Raw genomic sequence first — 13,468 nt, forward strand, 5'->3', positions numbered from 1 at the left:
ATCAGAAGGCAAATAATCAAAAATCTATAAAAAAGAAAAAATGAAGGCCAATTGAAAAGTTGCTTCGAATTAGCCATTCTACAACATACTAAAAGCCCTTGTCTCTGTTTATGAATCCAGTAAGGTCTGTTTTTATCATCTCAATGATCAGCATGCTCTCAGTTTTAACACCGTATTAATGTGAAGTCGCCATGGAGCCATCACATGTCAGCGGCAAAGTAAATTGGTTGAACTTTAACATTTCAGTGGGAGAAGCTGCTCCCCCAGTAGCTGTGCCTGCTTGTTATTCTCACTGATATGTACTGATTAATTCCAACACGGGAGAGTGATCAGAGTGGAGCCCACAACCCATCCAACTCCCCATATACTTCTGTGTTTGTCACTCCCCGTAATGAGCTGAGTTGTTCCTAGTGAAGATGTAGAATTGGATTTTGATTATCCTGATAGCTGCAGGAGATACGTGAGCTGCACTCAGTCTCCATGTCCTTTAGGGAATTTTCATTCTTGGTTCTACACAGAGAAAGAAAGAGAAATACTGTCCAGCCACAAAAAGATTCAGGGCTTGGACAGACTTGTATTACACAGGTATTTGAAATGTTATCCAGAATGCTGGGGGTTTCTAGATAACAGATCTTTCTGTAATTTGGATCTTCAACCCTTAAAGGGCATGTAAAGGCAAAAAAATAAAATTCCATTTTTTGTTTCTTTAATGAAAAGAAACCTATCTCCAATATACTTTAATTAAAAAATGTGTACCATTTTTATAAAGAAACCTGACTGTATGCAGTGAAATTCTCCCTTCATTTACTGCTGTGGATAGGAATTGTCAGAAGGTCCCTAACTGCTGAGCAGGGAAACAATTATACTTATGAACAGCAGGGGGAGCCCCCGCCTTACTTCCCAGCCATGCAGAACTCAAGCAGCTTTGTTTATGACAATCCCTAAGCAGCCCAGATCATACTGAGCATGTGCAGAGTCTTAGTCTTGCAAAGATGTTTAACAAAGTTACAAGATGGTGACCCCCTGTGGCCAACTTTGAAAGCATAAATTATTTGTTTGATTAGGCTTGTGGTGCAGTAAGTTCATGTTTATATTTAGTATACAAAATACAGCATTTCTAGCCTTATTCTATTTTAGACTTTACATGCCCTTTAAGTCTACTAGGAAATCATATAAACATTAAATAAACCCAATAGGATTGTTTTGTTTCCAATAAGGATTACCGTATATACTCGAGTATAAGCCGAGTTTTTCAGCACCCGAAATGTGCTGAAAAAGTGCAACTCGGCTTATACTCGAGTCAAGGCCCTAAATGCTGTGATGATGCCAATAGTACAGTACCGGATGCGTGTCAGCTGCAGCGCCGGATATAGGTTAGCACTCCCTGTCCTTGCTGTGATGATGCCAATAGTACAGCGCATGTGTCAGCTGCAGCGCCGGATATATAATGAGTGCATATGAGCTGCTACGGATCTGTCAGCTGGGGCCTCTGCCGTGATGAGCGCATGTGAGGTGGAACGAATATGTGAGCTGTATCGCTGGATACAGGTCAGTTCGGGCCGATCCTGATAGTATAGCGGATGTGTCAGCGCCAGATATATGATGAGCGCATGTGAGCGATTCTGTCTCTCCTTCTTACTACCTCCTATTCTGTACCGCGTGTGTCTTTTCTATAGATACTGCTTCCGGATGTCAGAATTCATGGTTTGTTCCTTTATTGTATCGATGCTGTCCTTTGGGAAATGTACTTGGTTGCCGGTTATAGACTCACACTGGGCTAATTAGCTTGCTGCTATCAAGTCAATTTTCAACACTATTATCATTGCCTTGCCATTTAAAACATACAACTTTTGTATGTTTGGTCCCTGACACACAGGGAAATAAATGACTTGGCCATCAGGTATTTATCTGTAATCACAGCAGATGACAATCAACACATATGCAGCAGTGTGCTTCACAAAAACACAGCTTTCTCTCTCCTACAACACCCAGCAGCCACTCTCACTTCACAGCTACCTAACACTGCTGCAAAAATTAAAACATTACAGCTTGCCCCACCTGTAGGCAATCAGCTCTCTCTCTCTCCCCTCTGCCTTTACATAGATATCTTCATTATAAAATGTCCTGTCACTAACATTATTTCAAAATCATACCATATTAAAATGCATACATACAGACCCCATGGTACAAGGTATACAACTTACAGTTATCTTAACTAGCCACATTTGTTCCCCACTAAACAGCTGATTTCTTACATACTGTATTTGCATTATCAATATCACTGAATACACTGCTACTTTTTTTCTATTGAGGGCATTTTGTGGACAAACTGGAATGCACCCTAGGCTTATACTCGAGTCACTAAGGTTTCCCAGTTTTTGTAGGTAAAATTAGGTACCTCGGCTTATACTCGGGTCGGCTTATACTCGAGTATATACGGTAATTACATCTTAGTTGGGATCAAGTACAAGCTACTGTTTTTTTATTACAGAGAAAAAGGAAATCATTTTTAAAAATCTGAGAGAGAGCATTATGTAGCTTGTACTTGATCCGAACTAAGATATAAGTGATCTTTATTAATTAAACCAGCCTATTGGGTTTTAGCACACTTATGGAAAGACCCTTTAAGCGGAAAACCCCAGGTCCTGAGCATTCGTGTAGTGATGTTTGAGCCAGGCCGAAACCCGTGGGACGGGTTCAAGCCAACTCCTGTACAAAATCTTCAGGTCGGGTCCGAGTCGAGCTGTTCTCCTGCTCTCCCCACCCGCGACCTAGCACTTCCAGCACCGAAATTTATAGACTTACGTCTGCCCCGCCCCTTTTGTGACATCAGTGCAGGGCGGGAGCGGTCTATAAATAGAGCTTTCACTGTGCCGGTATTTTAAAGGTACTTGGTAGGGGGAACTATGATGCACCCAACCCCACAGTTTGCGGGTTCTGCTGTATATGTAGGTAGTTACGCCCCTGTCTCTTTCCTATCTATGACAGAACATGGTGGGAGGGCAGCACAGGCTTTATCATGGATGGAGGGACCACAGGAGGCCTTTAAACTTCCGTTAATGGGCTGGAAATGAACTATATCACCAGCAATGTCCAAAGAGTCACTGAAGACTCCCCGTTAGCCAATCAAGTTAAAACTTCTGCTAATCTATATTTGTAAAATGTTGTTTGCTGATTGAGCACGTTTATGGCTGCAAGGTACATTGGCAGAAGAGACAGTGAAGAAGACCTGCAGCTTCTCTGTACTTCCTAATAGTACATAGCTAAATTGGGTTGAAAAAAGACAAAGTCCATCAAGTTCAACCCCTCCAAATGAAAACCCAGCATCCATCCATACACCCATCCCTACTTTTAATTAAATTCTATATACCCATACCTATACTAACTATAGAGCTTAGTATCACAATAGCCTTTGATATTATGTCTGTCCAAGAAATCATCCAAGTCCCTCTTATAGTTATTAACTGAATCAGCATCACAACATCACCCGGCAGTGCATTCCACAACCTCACTGTCCTGACTGTAAAGAACCCCCTACGTTGCTTCAAATGACAGTTCTTTTCTTCTAGTCTAAAGGGGAGGCCTCTGGTACGGTGATCCACTTTATGGGTAAAAAGGTCCCCTGCTATTTGTCTATAATGTCCTCTAATGTACTTGTAAAGTGTAATCATGTCCCCTCGCAAGCGCCTTTTTTCCAGAGAAAACAACCCCAACCTTGACAGTCTACAGTCTAATGTTTCAGTCCTTCTAGCTGTTGGACCAGGAAGGTGAGCCTACAGTGTATTGTCCACTTGGTTCAGTTTAGATACCATCACATGCTCTTGGGTCACCTGACATTGGTTCCATCCCAACTTAAACCGAGAACAACTGCCATAAAAGAGCCAAAAAGTGTGAAGGACAAAGTGGGGGTACCATATCAGTTCTATAGCGAGGGGGGGGAATATCTGTTTCATCACTGCTGGCCAGGAGATGGTGAAAGTAGTAAAGGGTAATTTAGTACAGTATATTCAGAGTAGGATGCAAAGAACAAAAAATGGGTGAAATCCACCATATTTTTTGCCCGTTGCTCCCTGCATAGTTATATGCGCTCCAAGACAGAGTGCATGCATGGTTGATGTTGTCACGGGTGCTTGCTCTTCAGCTATTGTCCTACAAAGTCCTACAGAGTTATATCTTGGTATCAGCTTTTGTCCTACTATTGCTATTGTCCTACCATGTTATTTCTTGGTTCCGATGTGGGAATGAAGCAGAAAACCAGAACATACAAATACTTCTCTAAACAGAGGAGGCAGAGATTTCCCCTTTATATCTATAGGAGCGGGGGCTGCCACAACGCAAACTTAACATCCATGCACCAGCGCATCAGTATTCATCGACGCATCCCCGCAGGTCTGTTTGTGACCCTTCCATTATATTCCTCTTTCCTCTCATTCTGCTTTCCTTTTGCCTCTGTTTCCAGCTCCTGCTGTTTGTAAATATTTTATTGATGCATTCTCCGAATTCCAGTATAATTTCTTTTTAATCATTTTTACTCAGCAAAAAGAAAATGATGAAAAGGAGGCAGGGAGGGTTCTAGAACTGTATGAATTACTGGGTCTGATCTAACTGGGACTCGACATAACAGAATGCTGAAAAAGTTCAGATGCAACAAGCCAGGAGTTACTGAAGTTAAAACACCCCCTATTTACAAGGGAACGAAAACAGCCCAGAACACTTCAATGGTTTAAGGGTGATGAGAATTGTTTTCTGGTATAAAGCTGCAACTTGTTGCATAGTATTGTTGCAACCCTATGGAAAACAGCTGCACAAGTGGTGAGAAGAGATACAGCAAGTGATCAAGTTATCAATACTTTTTGAAACCACAATCAGTTCCAATGAAGAATCTACCAGAAATGGCAGATCCACCTAGGGCCCCTTATCTTCTCCAGAACCGGCACAACCTTGCTCTTCAAAAGGTTCTGTTCCAATACTAGTTCACCAACGCAACAGCTATAAAAGCCTTTTGGCTAAGATGATGCATTAGAAAAAGAAGAATATGATGGGAATTTAGTTCCAAACCATCCTATTTCATTAGCTCTCTCTGTAAATTACCTGCCCCATTGAATTGATTTATTTGCTACCATCTCCCAGACATTTGATGCTAGTTGCTAATTGGCATTTAATCCTCCCGCTAAATCAATAAATGCCTTTTATAAGTCTATACCTTCCTTTCAACCACTCTGTACCTTGCCAACTCTCTCTGTTTGCTTCCAAATTGTGAATCTAATAATACTATCAGCCCATCTTCCTTGCAGTGGTTCTAAGCCTCGGTGGGAATCATGCCGACAGCTTGACATTGGATATGATGGGCATAATTGCATGTTGCCATGTGCCATATGTGGGAAGCTGATAGTTTCGTCTTTTAGAGGAGCAGAACCTACAGAAGTTTTAATGAAGTCCCATTAGGGGTAGGGATCGGGCAGGTAAGGGTGGTTCTAGCAGATTGCCGTGAAAGCTTGCTGTGATGGAAGCAACCTGCCTGGCAACATTCACCTGGAAGAACAGACTGAATATGCCTTGAGATATAAAGTGAAAGTGGTGTAATATCCTAAAATAAGCTCTTTGTACTTTGTCTACATACCCTCAAGAGGCAACTCTAATGCTGGGGGCCCAGGCTTCTCTTCCCTACCTTTAAACTGACTCTTAGCAGTGGACTAAAAGAAACACTGGCCTAATGAATCTATTATTTCATCCTCAGCTACAGTCCCTAGAATTGTCCATTATAAGTCCATCAAAGTAACGGCTCCCCATGAGCAGCAGCAAGTCTATGAGTCAGATAACAAAGGAGCTCAGTCTGGGCACCGTCTCTAACAGTTATACTGCTGTGTGATGCCAACACCTTGCAGAACGAGCCAGACATGTGAAATAGACAAGAACACTTCTTGCATTCCATGTGACTATGTTTCATGATCTGAGGTGGATTGTTGCTAAGGCAGCGTTTTGTTCTTGGCTGCAAGGAAAGAACATGGGACTTGTTTTTAGGGGGAGTCTGCCAGAAAATGATGAGGATGCTGCCGAAAAGCTAACTGATGCAGAAGTGACATCCCCTAAGAACCAATATCCTAGGTCCTATGTTCTTTGTTTCACCATAATCAGTGTACTTTTGGAGCCAAGTTTAGCACCAAAGGCAATACTACTTAGCACAGCACCCTTCCCGATCACCGCCACTTGCTCACTCACTGATCCATCCCACTACTAAGTCCACACCAAACTCCACCACAAGCTCCCCCACTGCCTACGCCTTGTTCTGGCCCTGGATACAGTAACTAAAATACATATTTGACTCCTAAGTTAGCATCAAAAGTCTTTATTTTGCCTTCCAGTGCTTAGTGAAGACCTGTATCTTCAGACTGCTCAGGCTCCAAAAATATAGCTTTTTTGGCAAAACATAGGGCCAGCCCAAAGACTCGATCTTGACCCTAGCCTTGACTTGCTTGTCAAGTTGAGCATTACTTAATTCATTTTTATATCCATTCCCTAATAACAGGGGAGACAGTTGACTTCTGGCACAAGGGAATTAGTCATTTTGGTGGGGGGGGAGGTAAAACACCTTATAATGAATCTTCAGCATCGAGATTCAAAGTCATACAACTCAATATCCCAACCCCGCTCCACTATGTGTGAATTGAAAGGCGAGTCATTAAATTGCCATTTATCTCCACATCTACTATCGCAGAGTCCTTGAGGGGCGTCACACCAACTAGTCAATATTTTACAATTGCCCTTGTGTATTCACCCCCATCAATAGCTACAGAGTACTGTTGTCGTGTTTTACCTTCTCCCAATGCAGTTAATAGCAGGGAGGAGAGGAAAAGGGGGTGATTTTAGGGTCATATGCATTCAACCATGGTGGGTGCCTCCTTCAGTTTGTCCAGAGGTTGGAGACATCTAGAGTTTGGAGATAATATGAAGAGTGGAAAAGACTAGGGACTAGAAATAAATGGACTGTACAAGGAAATCAGTTCAAGTTCATCAAACCATTCTCACAAACATATTTACACTAGGCACCAGTCAGGAACATAGCCAGTCTTTGTTAACCATGCCCAGCCAATATTGAGCATCATATGGTGCCATTTTATTGAAGTCTTGGCCACCAGGTCCATTTAAGGTACACAGAGGCCCAATCAGCCCCAACAGAGGCCCCACCAGCCCTCTAAATACTGACTTTCTATGGCACCTTATAGCAGCCTCTCTGACATTTGCCAGAACCCACAGATTGCCAGTCGGGGCCTGTTGGCCACTATCAACATTCAGGTGAAGAATGTTCCCTACATACACAGTTGCGGAACTATATGCCTACTCCACCAACCAAACCATGTGCAGCTGCCATGACTGAAACCGACACTACCACCGCAAGGCCCCATTGGGACCCCCAGGTAGTTGCACCAGTGCAAATACACGATGTTGGGTCATTTTGCTAAATAAAAGGCAAACACACATGGAAACTATGCACTTCAGGGCCCATTTGGGGAGAACTTGTGGCCACATCATTGGTTCATGCCTCGTTAGGTGGTGGATTGTTCAGGGCTTCCCAGTGCTCCCTAGTTTATGTGGCTGATTGGCTATTAAATTAGGGAACACCCACATGCCAGCTACCTTCCGCTAAAGAATAACGTAAAACTCTGTGCTCACCGTTCTAGGAGAGCAAAGCATTTCTTTATATGCCAACATAAAGAATTTGTATTGGATCTCAGTCCATTGGAATGAAACGGCATTGAAGATCTGAATCTAGCTCAGGCTGCTCCACAAGGCAACGGGGTATAATAATACACACACTGCCCTTCCCTCAAAAACTTCTCTCTTTCCCCAATCTCCTTTCATCTCTTTGCTCGCATGCTGAGGGGAGCATTATTTAATCGCAACTGACAACGCAGCTCGCATCGCATCAGATAACATGCCGGCAATCTTTTCTTCTTCCTCCGAAACAGAGAAGATATTTATTGGCAATGGTTGGCTTCATATTCTAGGGACTAAGAGAAAATGAAAAAGCAATTTGTAATGCAGTTGCACATGCCCAAGCAGGACTAAAACACTTGTGCACCCTTGGGCTATGCTTAGGCATGGCCACTGAGGTTGTCTGTGTATTATTTTAGCATAAATATATATATTTATATACTATTGATGTGCGCACCCGCCTGAAGCCCGCCCCGTCTGCTGGCTTCATTTTATAGACCCACGCCGCCCCACCGATGACATCACAAAAGGGGCAGCGTCTACAAAAGAAGAAGCTGGAAGTCGGAAGCCGGCAGTGCAAGGTGGTGGGTGGGAAGAGCAGGAGAAGTGCTTAACCAGCGAAGAGGAGTGGCAAGTCGGCCCAAACCCACTGACCCGCGGGTATCGGACCAGCCCGCACATCATTAATATATACACACACACACACATATATAAATGTAGGATAGTCCATAAGTATGGACCTATATGCAAACATTTAGTTTCAGTTTTTGTTATATTGGTTTTAAATGGTGTTTTTATGTGATTTGAGATTTTTCCCGTAAAAGTTTTTTAAAAAAATTTTTTAACACGACTTTATGGTTTAAAAGATATTTATTCATGGCACCATGCACTTTTTCTTCCAGATTGTCCTGCACAACTCACCACTTGCCACTTAAGGTTCACGAAGGGTTAACCTGCTTAATTGAATTTGTGGGAGGTGTTTGGTGTTGGGTCAGTGATGGTGAGTCTTTATAATCTCTTACAAATCAGAGTGTTGTTATCTTGATAAAGATCCCTCTGGGGATCGAAACGTCGATCTAATAAACTAAGCATTTTTTGAAGAAAAATCCTGGTGTGCGTCAGCTTTTTGGAGTGGATATACAATTTTCCTGTACAGCACCTAGGTAATTGTTCAAGCAGTGTGTGCCTAAGCCTTTGTACATATATATATATATATATATATATATATACACACACACATAAAGTCTAGCGACACCAGGACTCAACTCAACTGACTCAACCAAGATCACACATGTCCAGTCTGCCCAGATCATGCCCAGACCCTGTCCATTCAGGTCAGACTAAGCCATGAACCACCAAGACCTTGCCCTACTGCTCCGCCCTACTGAAGTAAAATCTAGGAAGGATGACAGGTGTGTAATCTACAAATTATCCACTCCGCTAATGTTTACTTATAGTTTATAATCAGCTAGCAAAAAATATCCACCTATCTCCCTATGTTAGATAGCGGAAAGCTAAATGGTTGAGGGTGATGGGAGCTGTAGTCCAGCAACACTAGGGTTGTATTCTTAAAGCAGTATTGGACACTTAAGTGTTTCCAAAACTTTTCCCCAAATCTCCACAGCCAGCGACTTCTTTAGGGTAAGGACACACGAGGAGATTCAGGGAGATTTTGTCGCCTGGCTACTAATCTCCTTGTCTTTTGAGCAACTATCTCCCTGAACTGCCTCAGCGTTTTTCCCCATAGGCCAATGAAAAGTTGCCTGCGTTAATGCACACACGGCGATGCGTTTTCAATAGTTGCCTGAAATTGCCTCACTGAGGCAACTTTGGGCAACTATTGAAAACGCATCACCGTGTGTGCATTAGGGCAAGCAACTTTTCATTGTAGCCTATGGGGAAAAACGCTGAGGCAGTTCAGGGAGATAGTTGCTCAAAAGACAAGGAGATTAGTAGCCAGGCGACAAAATCTCCCTGAATCTCCTCGTGTGTCCTTACCCTTAAGATGCGAAAAATCCTCCAATGAGAATCCCAGCTGATCTGTATCAATCTGGCTCCATGTTCTTTGTTCCTGCAACTGGAGTTGGAAGCTTAAAGCAGAGTTTCCCAGCACTGAACAAGTCTGTCCTTTATCCCCATGTTTGATTCCAGTGTCATATAATGAAGAAATAAATGACATAATTATCTCTATATGTAAGATAACAGCAAGATGCCTGACATGGTGCTGGGAATTAACATTCTCAAGCATAAAAGTCAGTTGATCGAGCTGAGACTGTAGGAAAGGTAGCCCAGACTTTCCAAATAACCAACATCTGGCAAGGATATCATCTCCTCCCCTTTAATACTGTATTCTTACCCTCTTTTGTCTTTTCTTATTATGATTTATTTTTCTTTCTTATTGTTGGAAATCACATCGTTTTCAACGTTGGATGATTGTAATTTGAAAAATCAATAAAAAGCTAATTAAAAAAAAAATTTTATTGGTAAATTTTCTTGCATCTATAATTATGGTTTTGCCAATGTCTATAGAAAACTAGGGAGCACTGTGGGTTTATCTCCCCTTTAAGGATTATTAAAAAGATAAAATACAAATACAAAATGATACAGCTAGTAAAATCTTGCCATAAAATAGCTCCACTCTGAAAATCGTTAATTTTGGTTATTTTCTTCTAATATTGCCAGAGTCCCCCCTTTTCTCTCTCTTTGCATAGACTAGGCTGGTAATCCGCTATTCATTTTTATACTTCTCATGGCCAAAATGAGAAGGCGCTCCTTAGAAGACAGAGCTCAGTGAACTTAATGTCCAACTGTTTGAGGCGATAACTTTGAAAAAAAAAACGTAGGAATTAATCCCAATAATTAAGCCTTAAGAAGTCACAAAGCTAGTTTGGATAAAGCCCTTGATGATAGGAATCTGGATTAATATGTCCCAACCGGGCAACTCTACTGGGGATGGAGCACGACTGGGAAAATAAGTTGTTCTATCTTAATTATTGTCCTTATTAAAGGACAAGGAAAGCCAATGTTTCACCACACGCTTGTTTAATGTAGCAGTTCCTTTTGGCCAGTTCTTTGAGCAACTTTGTCCCACGTTGATAACTTTCTTTTGGCCTGGTCTTATGCTGATCCAGAAGCAGGGTTGGCTGGGCTAACGGGAAAAAACCCAGTGGGCCCCGCTGGCCAGGCCTGCTATTGCCGATGCCTCCGATCTCCCTCCTTGGCCCCAGTCGCAGCCTCAAGTAGGTGAAAGGTATGCGTGGGGGGTGGGGGTTTCAGGGGGGCGAAATGGGCTTTGTGGCTGGGGGCCAAAAATTTTCTCCAAAGAGTTTGTGTGAGCTAACAGTCCTATTTGGCCAATGGCCACGCTCAACACAACAGGAAATATAACCACATCATTGTTTCTGAAAGGCAAAAATATAAAGTTTGCACAGCACATTAAGGTTTAATGCTTTAGTAATAATGCCCTTATACTCTGCTCTTCCTCATCCTAACGATGACCTTTTCAGAGCACGCTCTAATGAAGAACTTAATTGGTGCCGATTTAGTGCTTTGTTTTGGGAAGGTTACATAACACTAGGAGAAGTCTTTTCTATTGGTAGCAGTTATTGTGTGCAAGTTAATTCTGCTCTGATTAATGCTATTAGGATTCCCTCATACCTGCACTGAAAAAGACAAAGGCTCGAATACTCCCATTCAGGGGAATGATGTCATACAATGGAAAATGTATTTTGTAGCCATGAAATGCTCTAGGATGGTAGTTTCCAAGGTGTGGGAGCACAGCCAAAATGCCAGTTAAGGTGAGATTTGGGCATACTTGGGACACTTGAAAACCCAGCTTGAAAGTAAATTAGCGTGAGATTTGTTGTACAAACATATTTACTGCCCATGATATTCCTGGAGTTATGGTTGAATAGTTTTCCTGTATCTGTAGCCTTGTTATGGGCTATGGGTGAAAGTTTGGATCTCCAAGGGGGGCTTGACCTAAAAACGGTTTACCCTAGAGCTGGGTTTCCAAACATACAGATCTTCTCCTGATTTGTGTTTGGACCAATTTGGGGCTATTGTGATCTTTTGTCTAGAAAGGGCCAATGCAGACCTGCCAGAAGATGACCACATCCCTATCCAAAAATAATTCAGTTTGACCGGTCATGTATTGGGACAAATACGGCCTGATTTCATCATTGTGTCCCCATGCCGGCATTTGGATCATAATAGGGGTCTATGTAGACCTGCTGGGAGAGGAACACATCTACTGGTTGATGAGGTCCTCTTCTGAATGGATTTAACTCTCAATAAATCCAATTGGAGGGGCCACGTCAGCAGCTAAAACCATCTTTTTTTTTTTTTGTCAATTAATCTTTATCTTTTTTTAAGGGCTCAAAATGCTACAGTGGGTGCAGAAATTTTTAACTGGGTCCATTTGCATTAAAAATCTGAACTGGGTGTAAAGATATTGGGGAAGAAAGCATACACATCTGTTTTTCTTGAATTTCAAAATTTCCCTTCACAGTGTCATTGTGTACCTAGGGATTGTAAATTCTAACTACACATATGTTTCACTGCTGTTGAATGGGCGGGGGGGGGGGTATGCTCGTATTGTGCTGCCCAGGAACCAATATCAAGACCTTGCTGGAAAGTGAGCCTTGCAGGGAGTGTAGCAACCATATCAATGTGCTGCTGTCCATGGTGCTGAACACAAAGCCTGTATCTGCTTTTCAGTAGCGTGAGATCTCCTCTCTCTGACTTTATTTACACATAATTTCCTTCAGCTAGAAAGCAGACAGCTTTACTTTGTATGGTTTGCAGCTATCTTATTTATCTGCTCATTGACTGCCTGGGAAATAGTCAAATAAATATACAGCTCCTCCATTTTCATTCATCATCTCACACCCTATTTCTAATCTCAGCACTGAAATGCTCTTATTTGCAACAGATCCTCTGTCCCTTTAACTTGTAACATTTCCAGATATGTCATAATCTTTACTATGTCTAGGGCTTCAATAGTTTTATTAGGTGAGGCTGTCCTATATCCTTTCTGCTGCTCAAACTGCAACTTACACCAATGCCATTACAGCCATTCACATGAAATCAAAGGCCACAGATTTGACATCAATGATGTAAAGTGCAGCTACTATAGGCACCATCTCTCCCTACTATACCTGCTATCCCACAGCCACACTCCCTTCCCAGAGACTATTATCCACTGTTACTATAGGCAACATCTCTCCCTACTACACCTGCTATCCCAGTCACACTCCCTTCCCAGAGACTATTATCCACTGTTACTATAGGCACCATCTCTCCCTACTATACCTGCTATCCCACAGCCACACTCCCTTCCCAGAGACTATTATCCCACTGTTACTATAGGCACCATCTCTCTCTCTACTATACCTGCTATCCCACAGTCACACTCCCTTCCCAGAGACTATTATCCCACTGTTACTATAGGCACCATCTCTCCCTACTATACCTGCTATCCCACAGTCACACTCCCTTCCCAGAGACTATTATCCACTGTTACTATAGGCACCATCTCTCCCTACTATACCTGCTATCCCACAGCCACACTCCCTTCCCAGAGACTATTATCCACTGTTACTATAGGCAACATCTCTCCCTACTACACCTGCTATCCCAGTCACACTCCCTTCCCAGAGACTATTATCCACTGTTACTATAGGCACCATCTCTCCCTACTATACCTGCTATCCCACAGCCACACTCCCTTCCCAGAGACTATTATCCCACTGTT

The 13,468-nt window shown here is 42.4% G+C and overlaps 1 protein-coding gene across 3 annotated transcripts in view; it reads right to left on the reverse strand.

Moving 5' to 3' along the window:
* Positions 1-13,468, reverse strand: part of cacna1h.L (calcium channel, voltage-dependent, T type, alpha 1H subunit L homeolog) — a 301,235-nt gene that overhangs the window by 175,020 nt on the left and 112,747 nt on the right. The gene's annotated exons all lie outside the window — the stretch shown is intronic.

The sequence above is a fragment of the Xenopus laevis genome, chromosome 9_10L (genome assembly GCF_017654675.1).
Source record: "Xenopus laevis strain J_2021 chromosome 9_10L, Xenopus_laevis_v10.1, whole genome shotgun sequence".
NCBI lineage: Eukaryota > Metazoa > Chordata > Amphibia > Anura > Pipidae > Xenopus > Xenopus laevis.